This window comes from Panthera onca, chromosome C2 (genome assembly GCF_046562875.1).
Source record: "Panthera onca isolate mPanOnc1 chromosome C2, mPanOnc1 haplotype 2, whole genome shotgun sequence".
NCBI classification, from domain to species: Eukaryota; Metazoa; Chordata; class Mammalia; order Carnivora; family Felidae; genus Panthera; species Panthera onca.
The window spans coordinates 70,790,285-70,803,327 of NC_138347.1; the positions used below are offsets into that span (position 1 = coordinate 70,790,285).

A 13,043-nucleotide genomic window follows, 5' to 3' on the forward strand; every position below is an offset into this window, starting at 1 on the left:
AAATATGGGAGTCATCAGTTTGTAGACATTATTTAAAGCAATAAGACTTGATGAATTCACTAGGAAGTTAGAGTAGATAGAAAAGAGATCCAAAAACTGGTCCCTAGGGCACCCCAACATTTAGAGGGGGATGACAGGAAAGCCGCAAAAAAACTAGCTAGGTAGGAGGTAAAGCAAGAAAGAGCAGTATTCGGGAAAACAAGTGAAGAAAGTATGCCAGGTTTTTGGATCTTCCTTTTGTTCATCTGTTTTTCTTTCTCTTTTTTTAAAATTTCTAAATGTTTATTATTTATTTTTGAGAGAGTGAGAGTAAGAGTAAGAGAAGAGAGAGAGAGAGAGAGAGAGAGAGAGAACCCAAAGAACGCTCCAGGCTCTGAGCTGTCAGCACAGAGCCCAATGTGGGGTTCCAACTCACTAGCTGTGAGATCATGACCTGAGCCAAAGTTGAATGCTTAACTGACTGAGCCACCCCGGGCACCCCTGTTGATCTGTTTTTCAAATGCTGATGTACATAAGAATCACTCTACAAGGCTTACGAAGAACAATACCTTATTTAATTACTTCATGGGAAATTTAAAGGATTTTCAAGGTAATTTTGACTTGTCTTGATGTTAGCAGTAGGTGCTGAGTGAAGAATGTAACTGGGGCAGGATGGGACCCATTGCAGTTCCCTCGGTGAAAGAGGTTATTTCACTGACTGTTTTGGGATTATTGCAATTTTTAAAACTTTTTATTATAGACAATGTCAGATGTGGAAAATCAACAGAATGGTACAATGAGTAACAGCCTCTAAGGTGTTCCTATCACACAGTTCAACAATTATCAACTCATGGCCAATCTTGTTTCTTTTATATTCTATTCACTCCCCACTTGAAACAGACTCTCAATATCATATCATTTCATCTGTAAATATTTTACATGTATTTTTAAAAATAAATAATTTTTTCACATTAATACAGTATCACTATTACGCCAGCAGTTCATATAATTTCTTAATATTGTAAGAAATCCTTGGGGCGCCTGGGTGGCTCAGTCGGTTGAGTGGCCGACTTCAGCTCAGGTCATGATCTCATGGCCCGTGAGTTCGAGCCCCGCGTCAGGCTCTGTGCTGACAGCTCAGAGCCTGGAGCCTCTTTCAGATTCTGCGTCTCCCTCTCTCTGACCCTCCCCCATTCACGCTCTGTCTCTCTCTGTCTCAAAAATAAATAAACGTTAAAAAAAAATTTTTTAAAAATATTGTAAGAAATCCAGTCAGTGCTCAAGTTTTCAATTGTTTGATAAATATCATGACTTTTTAAGACAGTTTGTTTGACTCAGGATCCAAATAAGGTCCGTACATTGGGGATACATCTTTTTAGATTCTATACATTCTCCCTCTACCATTATATATCCCCTAGGAAATTGTTTGTTGAGGGAAGCAGGTGGAGTTTCCTGCAATCTGGCTTTCGATGATTGCATCCTCATGTTGTTGGTGGCAAAATGTTTAGCATGTTCCTCTATCCTCTGAATTTCCTGTAAAAGGGAATTGAACCTAGAGGCTTGGTCAGGTTAGATATTTTTGGTAAGTCTACTTTATAGGTGTTGCTGTGTTCTTCCACCAGGAGTCCCTTAATGTCTGGTTACAACTCTTTCTTTGTGATGTTAGTAGCTGTTGATGATTCAAGCCTAGAGCCATTATTACCTTACGGGTTGCCAATGATTGTAATTCTATCTTTCCTTCATTTATCAACTGTGATACCTCTATAAAAAGTAACTCCCCTACAATCTGTATTTGGTTTCTCAGTGATACAGTTCATACAGGAAAGGCTACATCAATGCTTGATTTCCTACCTTTATTTAAAATAATGGGCTGGTCTCTAGCACCCTTCCACAGAGACCAATCAGGGCTTGAGGGGGCGGCGGTATTGTCAATGCATGGATTTAATTATGTGATGTGTTTTGATCCATTGCAATTATCCTCACTGATATTCAAATTATTCATCATTGGCATTGAAAGCCCCTTCAAATTGGTCTCTGAATCCTTTTGATGCATAATCTTCACTATCTGGTATGATGAGATGTTCAAGTTTATTTTGCGTGTTTCCAACCTAGACCTGGAATCCTCCATTTCCCCTAGAAGCCTGGATTCCTTTTAATGGAAAAGGAATTGAAATTGTCATGTACCATATGGGGTCATAGAATCAAAGAGCCAGGCAGTAGGTGTTGAAGAAGACGTCACCTCAGTGAGCAAAGCTGTACTAGAGTCCGCTAGAACTCAGAATTTCACTGGGAACCATTCACACCAACCTCCTCTCAAGCTGTTGATCTAAGAAAAGGATGCTATTATCTCCCAAGCAGGAGATAATTGTTTCATTCAATCTAAGTAAGTAAAAAGAGAAAAAAATGGAGCCCATGAAAAAATGCTACTGAATAAGAGGAAGGACAAATCCCTTCCTCCCTTGATAACAAGAGGAAGGGACTAAATCCCTGAAAATGCAGGCTACTGCAGGATACAGGAAGAAAATACCGGGAAATTGTTTAGTGTCCTTGATAGAATGGAAGAAGAGATGTCTTTCATAAAACATGAGCCGACAGTCACAGGAAGAAAACAAGCTGAGAAGAAAAATTACGAAATAAATAGAAAGGTAAATGCATGTAATAAAGAATTCTAAGGGAAAATTAAAAACACAAGAGCAAAAACACGACCAGGCTATACATATGTAACACTGTCATTTTCACCTAACAATGTATGAGAAACGTCTTTCCATATGTCACTGAATATTTTTTTACCATGACAGTCCTAATGACTGCACTGCATAGGAAGTTCATTGAACTTATCCCCTCAGATTAGAAAATGCTATATTTTCTAGGTTTTTCTGCCATTTTGTGCAATGTGGAGAGGACACATCCTTGTATGTCTTCCTATGCATTCAATAACTATTTACTGAGAATCTAATGATTACTGGGCACAGTGGTATATGCTAGGGTGCATGGTGGTGAAAAACTTAGACACAGTTTTTGTCTTCATGGACCTTGCAGTCCTGCAGGGAAACAGGACAATTACGAAATTTCAACACTTTCGCGGTAAACGGTAAAGAAATTGTATGGTGATTTATTTAACAAAGCACATGGCCAGGAACCCTAAACTACTTTAGATTTTCCCGAAAAAGTGACATTGAATCTGAGATGTAAAGAATAGGAGGAGGTAAGCTAAGAAGAGAATTGCAAGTCATGTTTTAGAGAAAGAAAACAGCTGTGCAAAGGCCTGAGTGTGAGAAGAGCAAGGCACACTCCAGACAAAAGAAATTCAGTGGCCAGTCCCAAAGGGACTGTCTCTGAAGGATAAGCATGGAAGTGTCATGGTCAATGTTTTTGTGAGAGAAGCAGCATTCTGGAGCACAGTGGACACTAGGTTGTAGGGTGGCACGGCCAAAGGTAGGGAGGCCATTGGGGGAGCTATTCAGTTAGCCAGGCAAGAGAGCATGGTGGGTCAGAAGAGGGTGTTGGTGGTGAGCTTGCCAGGAAGCAAGTGGACTTTGAAAAATATTTAGGAAAGTCTCGTCTATTTGAGGTGGGCGGTTAAGGGAGAGGGATTCAAAGCTGGATCCCAGGCTTCTGATTTTAGCAACCAGGTGGTGCCATTTACTAGTAACAGGAGAAAGAGATAGGAGAAATGACAAGTTCAGTTGGGCAGTGTGGAATTTTGAGGTTCCTAAAAAATTCCTAAATAGAAATATCCAATATGCAATTGGATATACAGATCTGGAGCTCAGGATCTCTCGTGAGACCTGGACTGGAATTCTAGATTTGGGATCCATCAGCATGTGAGTTGTAACTAAAGCTCTAGGAGTGCTTACAGAAAGAAGGAGAAAAAAAAGCACCCAGGGCAGCCCCTGAGGAACAGTACCAACATTTAAGGGATGGGCACAGGAAAAAGACACTTAGAAGTAGTAGTCAGAGAGACAGGAAAAATGGAGCTTTATAGAAGCCTATGTCAGGAGTACAGGTTTGGCTAATAGCGCCAAATATTTCCAAGAGGTTAAGAAAGACAAGGTCTGAAGAGACTCCATTGGATTGAGTGGCCATCTACATTTCATGACAAGAACAGAGACAGTGGTGAGTTGGATATGATGGCCAGATTTCACCATAAAGAGTAAGCTTCAGGTGAGAAGCAGTCAGTCTCTCATTTGATAGTTGACCCAATTTGAGAATCACTGTCGTTTACTCAAGGCAAGCTTCACTCATCTACATTCATTTTCGTAATGGTTTTATTTGGGCTTGCTTCTTTCATTTTGTTTTATGCTTTCCAGTTTTTATGTTCCCTTGCTATTTCTTTTTAATTCTGCTTTTTGGCTGAGTACACCATTGTGTTTACTATTATCTCTCAAAGTAAACTTTTAATTCTACTCAGTAGTGAAATGAGAATTTGAAGCCAGGCAGAAGCCAGTGGAACCAGAATTTAAACTCTGGAGTCCAGTCTCAACCACTGTGCTATACTTCCTCTCATGTGACCCAAAACATCCTAATAGACACAGCAAATTGACTTGCTCTTGAAAATCATTACACCATAAGGACAATAATTTCATTTCTAGAAATATACCTTAAAGAACTAATCGGAGAATTATACACATAAAAGTATTCATTGCAGCATTGTTTATAATAGCAAAACAATGTGAATGTACATAGATTTTCCTTTTAAAAAAATAATATCCAGGAGCTGTTCCTTTCTAGGGCTTGACTTGTCTTTTAGTCTGTATTAGTAGTTTTTTGGTCTTAGATCTGAATTTTAGTTGTAAATTGATCACATCCTTTAAAACCTGATTGAAGAAATGTTTTCAGTATAATTTGTGCCCTGCTCTCTACCTGAGTGGGTGTTTACCACACCAAACAAGACTTGACGTATAGGAAAGAAACAGCTCGGAGTCCATCTGAAGGTGGCAGAAGGAGCAGGCATTTTCTGGCATCAGAGTTGACGTATTATAAGATCTCAGAAATTTGGTTTTAAGGTATCTGGCAATGAAGCAAAAAGAAACACAATCACTTACATAATTTTCATTGTCCAATAAGGCAAAGAATTCTAACTAATTCTTCTGTGGAGGCAGCTTTTTCTGGGATCTAAAATCAAGCAGGAACAGGGACACCTGCATGGCTTAGTTGGTCGAGTGTCCAATTTTGGCTCAGGTCATGATCTCACGGTTCGTGAGTTCTAGCCCCGCATCGGGCTCTGTGCTGACAGCTTAGAGCCTAGAGCCTGCTTCAGATTCTGTGTCTCCCTCTCTCTCTGCCCCTCCCCTGCTCACTCTCTCTCTCTCTCCCCCTCTCTCTCACAAAAATAAATAAACATTAAAAATTGTTTTAAATCAAGCAGGAATTGATTATGTGAATCCTCATATAAAGGGCATCAAGGAACACTGAAGACTGTCTGTGATATTGTGATTCATAATAGGAAGTACATGTTTGGTCTTCATCCCCATTTCTGGCACAGAACTGTCCAAACCTTTGGAATTTCCTGAACTATAAGAGAAATAAGAGCATCTTTTGTTGTAATATTTGGTCTTGTCCTCAGTTTCTGAAATTACTCAGGGCTGTGAAGTGAAATGAGTGTTTTGTTATTTGTAACAAATCCATTTCAACCACAACTGACTTTATGTTAATGCGGTGACTTTTGGAAAGTCCCTAAAGATGGGGGGCTGGTTACCAAAAGAACCAACCATGTGATTAGAGCTTTTAGTATGTCCTGACCTGGAAGAGAGGAGAAGGGATGGAGGGCAAATCAGTTGTCAATGGGTAATGATTTAATCAACCATGTCTATGTAATGAACCCTCCATAAAAACCCAAAAGGACAGGGTTCAGAGAGCTTCTGGGTTAGTGAACACATGGAGAGGAAGGGAGAGTGGTGCACCCAGAGGGCATGGAGGCTCCTTGCCCCTTCCCATACCTTGTCTTATGCATCTCTTTCACCTGTTCCTGAGTTATAGCCTTCCATAATAAACCAGCAACCTAGCAAATAAAAGCTTTCCCTGAGTTCTGTGGGCCATTCTGGCAAATTAATTGAATGCAAGGAAGGGTTGCTGGAACCTCCAATTTACAGCTTGTCAGTCAGAAGCACAGGTGATAGCCTGGGCTTAACCTGGGCTAGTGACTTGCCTCTGAAGTGGTGGGATTGGGAACAGTCTTGTGGGACTGAGCCCTTAACCTAGAGGGGTATGACACTATCTCCAAGTAGATAGTGCCAGAACTGAGTTGAATCATAGCACATTCAGCTGGTGTTGGAGAATGGCTTATTGGTATGGGAAACATATCCTCTACTCCCCACACGTTGGAACTGGATGCTCAGATCCCTTATTTTCTCTAAACAGTTTATAAAGAAATTTTGTCAAACTCATTCGCCTAAGCAGCTCTCTGTGAACCTGCCATAAACGCACGGGGCGAGTTAGCTGTTCTTAACCTAGGGAAGGTACTTATGCAAACAGCTGAAAGGCAGGGTCTGGGTACTTTGTCTTCTGGTCATGTTGCTGTCTTCCTCTCAAATGTGGAGCTCTACCACCAGCAAGGCACTTTCAGATCCCGTGCTTCCTCGGCTTTGCCATGAAAGCACCCTCACGTGAATACGAGCTGGGGGCGGGTGAGAAGAGGTTGTAGCCCAAAAAGGCCAGCTGTAAGCTAAAATTTCTTTGAAGATTTGCAATTTATATTTAAAATCCATGTGAATTTTACAGTCTGTTTCATAATGTGTTATACATAAAAATGTGTTTCCCCCTTAAAAGTTCTAACAAAATTGGTGCTCCAGGAAGATGGGCTATATTTATCCTAGTATGAGTAGCCCTTACCATGCTCCCCACCCCCCACAGACACACCTTTATTTTAATTTGATGTGGGGCCAGTTCTTCCAGAGTCTACGTTAGTAAACTGCTTCTTTCCAATATTAGATGTCTTAGAACAGAACATCACATATTTTTCTAACTTACAGAGAAGAGGGTCTGTGTAAGTTCTGCTCAACAGGTTTTTTTTTCCCTTTCTTAAGTTTATCTATTTATTTTGGGAGGGAATGGTACAGAGAAACAGGGAAAGAGAGAATCCCAAGCTGGCTCCCTGCTGTCAGCACTAAGGCTGACACGGGGCCTGAACTCACGAACTTGTGAATTCATGATCTGAGCTAAGATCAAGAGTCAGACACTTGACCGAGTGAGCCACCCAGGCACCCCAACAGGTATTTTTTTTAAGTTAACATTGAAAAAACAAACAAACAAGGAGCTCTAAAGACAGGTCTAAGCTGGGATTCCTGGGTGGCTCAGTCATTTGAGCAGCCAACTCTCGATTTCAGCTCGGATCATGATCCAGCACTGTGGAATTGAGCCCTGCATCAGGCTCCACACTGAGCATGGAGCCTGGTTGAGATTCTCCCCCTCTCCCTCCCTCCCTTCCTCCCTCTCTCTTTCTCTCTCTCTCTCTCTCTCTCTCTCTCTCTCCCCCTCCCTCCCTCTAAAAGAAAAAAAAAAAAAAAAAAAGACAGGTCTAAGCCTATGCAGTACTTGTAAATTTTGTCTACTCTTAAGGGTTGAATGTGTCTACCAAAAAGCTTTGTTGAGGGGCGCCTGGGTGGCTCAGTCGGTTAGGCGGCCAACTTCGGCTCATGTCATGATCTCGCGGTCTGTGAGTTTGAGCCCCGTGTCGGGCTCTGGGCTGACAGCTCAGAGCCTGGAGCCTCTTTCAGATTCTGTGTCTCCCTCTCTCTGACCCTCCCCCGTTCATGCTCTGTCTCCCTCTGTCTCAAAAATAAATACACGTTAAAAAAATTAAAAAAAAAAAAGATATGTTGAAATACCAACCCTCTCAGAATGTGATTTTATTTGGAAATAGGGTTGTTGCAGATGTTCTGCATGAGGTAGTTATGATGAGGTCATACTGGAGTAGGCTGGGCTCTAATCCAGTATGACTGGTGTCCTCATAAGAAGACAGACAGACACACACACACACACACACACACACACACACAAACACACACACACACGGAGGGAAAACAACTATGTGAAGATGGAGGCAGAGATTGCATTGATGCTGTTACAAGCCAAGGAACACCTGAGGCTCCCAGAAGCTAGAAGAGGGAAGGAAGGATCCTCTTCTAGAGACTTCAGAGGGAGCACAGCCCTGCCAAGATCTGGATTTTGGACTTCCAGCCATCAGAAGTGTGAGAAAATAAATTTCTGTTGTTTTAAGCCATCCAGTTTATAGTACTTTGTTACAGCAGCTCTAGGAAACTAATCCATCAACTGTCCTCAAATTCTCAATACAGTTTCATTGAAAGTTCCCAAAAGAGAATTGATGTTACCTCACAACTATTATGACTTGGACTTCCTATACAACCATCAGAGAAAGCTACTGCTCCACATAGGTACAAACGTCAAGAATGACCACATTAGGCAGGAGCCAATAATTATTTCTCAAGAAATAAGGATTTTATCTTCAGCATTCATGATTGATCATGACCTACCTGAAGTTCCAAGGAAGGGATGCCTCGATGGTGGACACTTGGTAGGGCTGACCTCACTAGAATAACAAGGCTCTAATGAGAGGTTTGAGAACTCCAACCTGGCATCTCTGTGAGAGCAAGCAAATCCCAAGGACTTTGCAGTTGACTTATTTATCCTATAAACTCAGTCCCGTTCAGTTGGCCTTTTCTCTGGCAAAGACTCCTGACTCTTCAAAGCCTAGAATTAGCTAACACAGCTCTGGAGGGAGGGAGGTTGCTGTGCAAATCCTCTAACTGGATTTAGGACTGGGCCAGGCCATCATATGTATTTATGGAAGGATGAAAGGCCTTTTGGGAAAAGATGTACTGTTCTGAAATTGGAGGCCACTATCTCCATGAGCAAGACTTTTAAAGTGCAGGCAAAGAGGAGGCCAATAGGCATCTTGACATTCCATCTCACAAGGAAGAAAATAATTCTTTGTGAAAAAGTATCTAAAGCAGATACTGTCCACTCCTTCCATGGAAGAACTTCAGAATAGCCTCAGTGGTGCAACTATTCTAAGAAAAATTTCCTTTCAATGAACCATCAAAATGAATAAGCTACAAATTGCATCCCTAAAAAGCTAAAAGACAACCGTTGTTTGGTACCATTTTTAAAGAGTCATATAAATAGTGGCAACACCAAGACCTAAGACTACACAGGTTGGGCAGTGGGAGGCACCAGCAGGAGGTAAGGGAGGCGGGTGCGTTCTGCCTCCAGGGCCCTCCCTACAGGGTTCTTAGCTGACAGCAGCTGCATTTCTTTACCAAGGTTACAGTCCTGTTAAGTAGCCCTCTCCTACAGCTACACCTCTCACCTGATTCTGGCCACTACTCTCTCTCCCGTCACTTCAGATTTGGGGTGTTAACACTGGCCTGAGATGTTTTACCATCCCCTGTTGCTTTCTGCTAAGTGTGAGCAGGATGTCAGGCTTGTGGATGGTTCTGTCTTTAAACATTCCTCAACGTCTCTTCTGCCATGTCATCTTTGCCTTGCTGGGCCCCTGACCCAGACACAGTCCTCACTCCAGGGTCAGGCTAATGACACAGCCACCAGCTGCAAACTGACTAGAACAAGAACACAGAGGATTATACCTTGTCCTTAAGGCTTCTCCCTGGCAATAATACTTCTGTCCATCGTCACAGGCCAGAGCAAGTCATAAGGTATTAGTTATGTGTTGCTGTATGACAGATAACCCCAAAACTTAATGGAAAACAATAAATATTTATGATCTCACACAGTTTCTGGATTCAGGAATCTGGGAGCAGCTTAGCTGGGTGTTTCTGGCCTAGGGTCTCTCACGAGGCTGCAGTCAAGATGCCAGGGCCGCAGGTGTTTGAAGGGTTGACAGGAGCTGGGGGACCTAAGGTGACTCACTAACATGTCTGGCAATTTAACACTAGTTGTTGGCAGCAGGCCACCATTCCTTGCCACATGGGCCTCTCTAAAGTGCTGCTTGAGTGTTCTCATGACATGGCAGCTGGCTTCCCCTGGAATGAGCAAGTCAAGACAGAACCCAAGAAGGAAGCCTGAAAACCTTTTATGACCTCGTCTCAGGAGTCATATAACATCACTTCCAGAATATTCTACTTATTCTAAGTGAGTCATTAACTCCAGCACATACCGTATAGGCAAACCTAAGCCCCACCTCCTGAAGGGAAGAGTATCAAAGAACATATGGATATTTTTAAACCATCACACATGCCTGCACCTAACTTCAAAGCATACGATATGGCCAGGAGATGAAGTACAAACATTTGGTGAATGGTACCAATGACTGGAGGCATCCTAGGAGATTTTATTGGCTACTCAAGAGTTAAACAAAATCTAGATCCATGCTTTACTGTTGTGTTTATAGAAATCTCTACTATATGGATCTTGGGGTTATGGTATTGAAACATAATGTGAACCCAATCCAGAAATCCTTGGAGTGGAAGAGGGGCAGCGCAATACACACTTCCTTGAGGTGAGGTCATTCCCAGGGCTAATCCCCTCTTCTGGAGTGAAAAGTTCTTCACTCAGGAAAATGAATTATTAAATGAGGCCCTAGGCAGGCAGGAGTGAGGAATCTACTTTTTTCCACAAGCCTCATTGTCCTGACCTCGGGGTGGCTAAGGTGGTATCTACCCTATGGAGCTGGAGGCCTCGGGTCAGAGACAAACCTCTGGAGAGAGTCACAAAGTAAGCCCTGCCTTGTGAGCCAGATTGCTGCCTCCATATTCCTCTTTGTGTTCATTTCTCATTTGTATGTCCTAAGCTTTTGGTAAAACTTATTTAAAAAGGTGAGTCATATCTCAGCTGTCCAGATCATGAGAGAAAGGTGATGTATCCACACGTGACACAGGGCGTCAAGGGGGAGCAGTGAGTGGGAGGCAGGGGTAGCTGAGGAGAGACTGGGGAGAGGTTGGGCTCCAGCTCCAAGCTGCTCTCTCACCAACAAGAGAGTCTGCTCTCATGACTGGACATAGCAGTTCAGGGTCATATCTTACCAATGTATGTGGCATTTCCTTACTACCAGCTACTCCCAGTCTGTTTGACTCCACAACTGGAGCCTTCCACAGAGCAGCCCAGGCATCTAGGCACTATTAAGATCTTTAGGTGCAGATACCCAATGTGAGAGATGAGTGCAGTGATTTCTAGACCCAAGACTCAAGGCAGAAAGAGACAGAGGACACCTCCAGGACAGGGGAAAAGGTCCACAGCGTTGGGGATAGTTTCTCTGCTGGATCTGAGGCCTTGCAGAGAAATGAAAATCCTTTCCACCTTGGAAGCCTTCCCCAGGATGTGAGTGAACTTTCTAGTGAGCCTCTCTCCCCCTAAGCAAAGCAAGGTCATTAAGACAAACAACCTGCACAACACTTAGCTCTCTGCCCTGCTCCACACCATGGCCTTCGGACTGTGGGACCATGGCCCCATTCCAGCTGTGGAGTGGCAGACCCAGTGCTGGGATCTGCTGGGGCACCGCTCATTGACTGCACCTGTATGATGAACAGGCATGGTTCGTGACTAGATAAACTTTTCTTTTTTTTTTTTTTTTTGTTTCCCACTACCTTTTAAACTTTATTCAGTGGGGAAAGCTTTTCTTCTGCTACAGGATGAAAACTCAGCAGGCCTCATGATTTTTCTGTGCCCAGTTATCGTCACTTTAGTTGTGAGAGGCAACATCATTCAGTGGTTATATATTAGTCACTCTTCAGTCTTCATTTAAAATAGAGTCTTCTCGGGGCACCTGGGTGGCTCAGTTGGTTAAGCGCCTCACTCTGGATTTCGGCTCAGGTCATGATCTCATGGCTCCTGGGATCGAGCCCCATGTAGGGCTCTGCTGCCCTGACAGCAGAGCCTGCTTGGGATTCTCTCTCTCCCTCTCTCTCTCTGCCCCTCCCCCACTGGTGCACACACTCTCTCTCTCTCAAAATAAATAAATAAACATTGAAAAAAAAAACAACAGAGTCTCTCCCCTCTCACAGAAGCTGGTGCGTCTCTGGGAAAGGCTTCTTCCTTCAACCAGTACCCCTCATGTCCCCACCTCACAGTGGCTGTTCCCATCATCACCAGATGAGGGGAAAGGGCAGGAGAGGAGGTAAAGGGGCCTAGTCACATGCTACATGGCAGCTTTGTACTCTCAGGGCAGACAGGGTTAGAGCAGAATTTCTGTTATGTATGCTTTTATGGATTGCTCAAGACTCCCACACTTAGGACCTTCCTCCCATAGTTCCCTCGATACACATGATGCATCTGTTTTCTGGGTGGCCACTCATGATATCTTACTTTGAGCTTCTTGCTCAGGCCCCATGGGCTCACTCCTCTGCTTAGTCTACTTCTGATCCTTGGGAAACACTCACACTTCCCTTGGCTCCAGTGAAGTCCAGAATGATCCTAAGATACCAGCAAGCTCCTGGCTCTGCCCCCAAAGCCCTGAATCAGTGCAAGTCCAACCTACTCCAGAAAAGGGCAACAGCTACCAGGTTCCACACACCCCCTCAACTCCAGAGGTCTTGTGGTTTGGTTGCCCTCTCCGAAAATGGCCACCATCCATTCCTGCCCTTCCTTTATATGCACGCCCACCCAGCTATCAAGAAGAGGAATCTATTACTCTACCCCTTGAATCTAAGCTAGCTTGTGACTGCTTACCCAACCGTGTGTGCTGGAAGGAACTCTGCTGGTCCCGGGCCCATCCTTTAAGAGGACTGGCACCTTCCTCTTCCTCTCTGTTGGCACCTAGCCTCCATGCTATGAGGAAGCCCAGGAAGCCACATAGAGAAGAACCATACCCCTTGGCCAACAATCCCAGTTGAACTCCCAGTCATCAGTCAGTGCCAGCTTGCCAGCCAGATGAGTGAGTCACTTTGGAGCTGACACCATTCAGAGCAGACAAACTGTCCACATTCAGCCTGGCCCACATTCTAAAATTTTGAACCAATCAATGATTATAGTTGTTTGAAGGCACTGGTTTTTGTGGTGGTCTCTCTCACAGCAATAGGTAACTGAAACACTTGGTAAGCCCCACAGAAGCCTTTCCGACTAGGTTGGAGGTGAAGTAGATGGCACCCCTT

At 43.5% G+C, this 13,043-nt stretch overlaps 1 protein-coding gene across 2 annotated transcripts in view; it reads right to left on the reverse strand.

The window, feature by feature from the left end:
* ZNF148 (zinc finger protein 148) overlaps positions 1–9,980 on the reverse strand; it is a 171,453-nt gene extending 161,473 nt beyond the window's left edge. For both annotated transcript variants that reach the window (XM_078453076.2, XM_078453075.2), the window contains exon 1: positions 9,730–9,980. The gene's annotated coding sequence lies outside the window, so the exon portion shown is untranslated. The remainder of the gene's footprint in view (positions 1–9,729) is intronic.
* Positions 9,981–13,043: the final 3,063 nt, after the last annotated feature.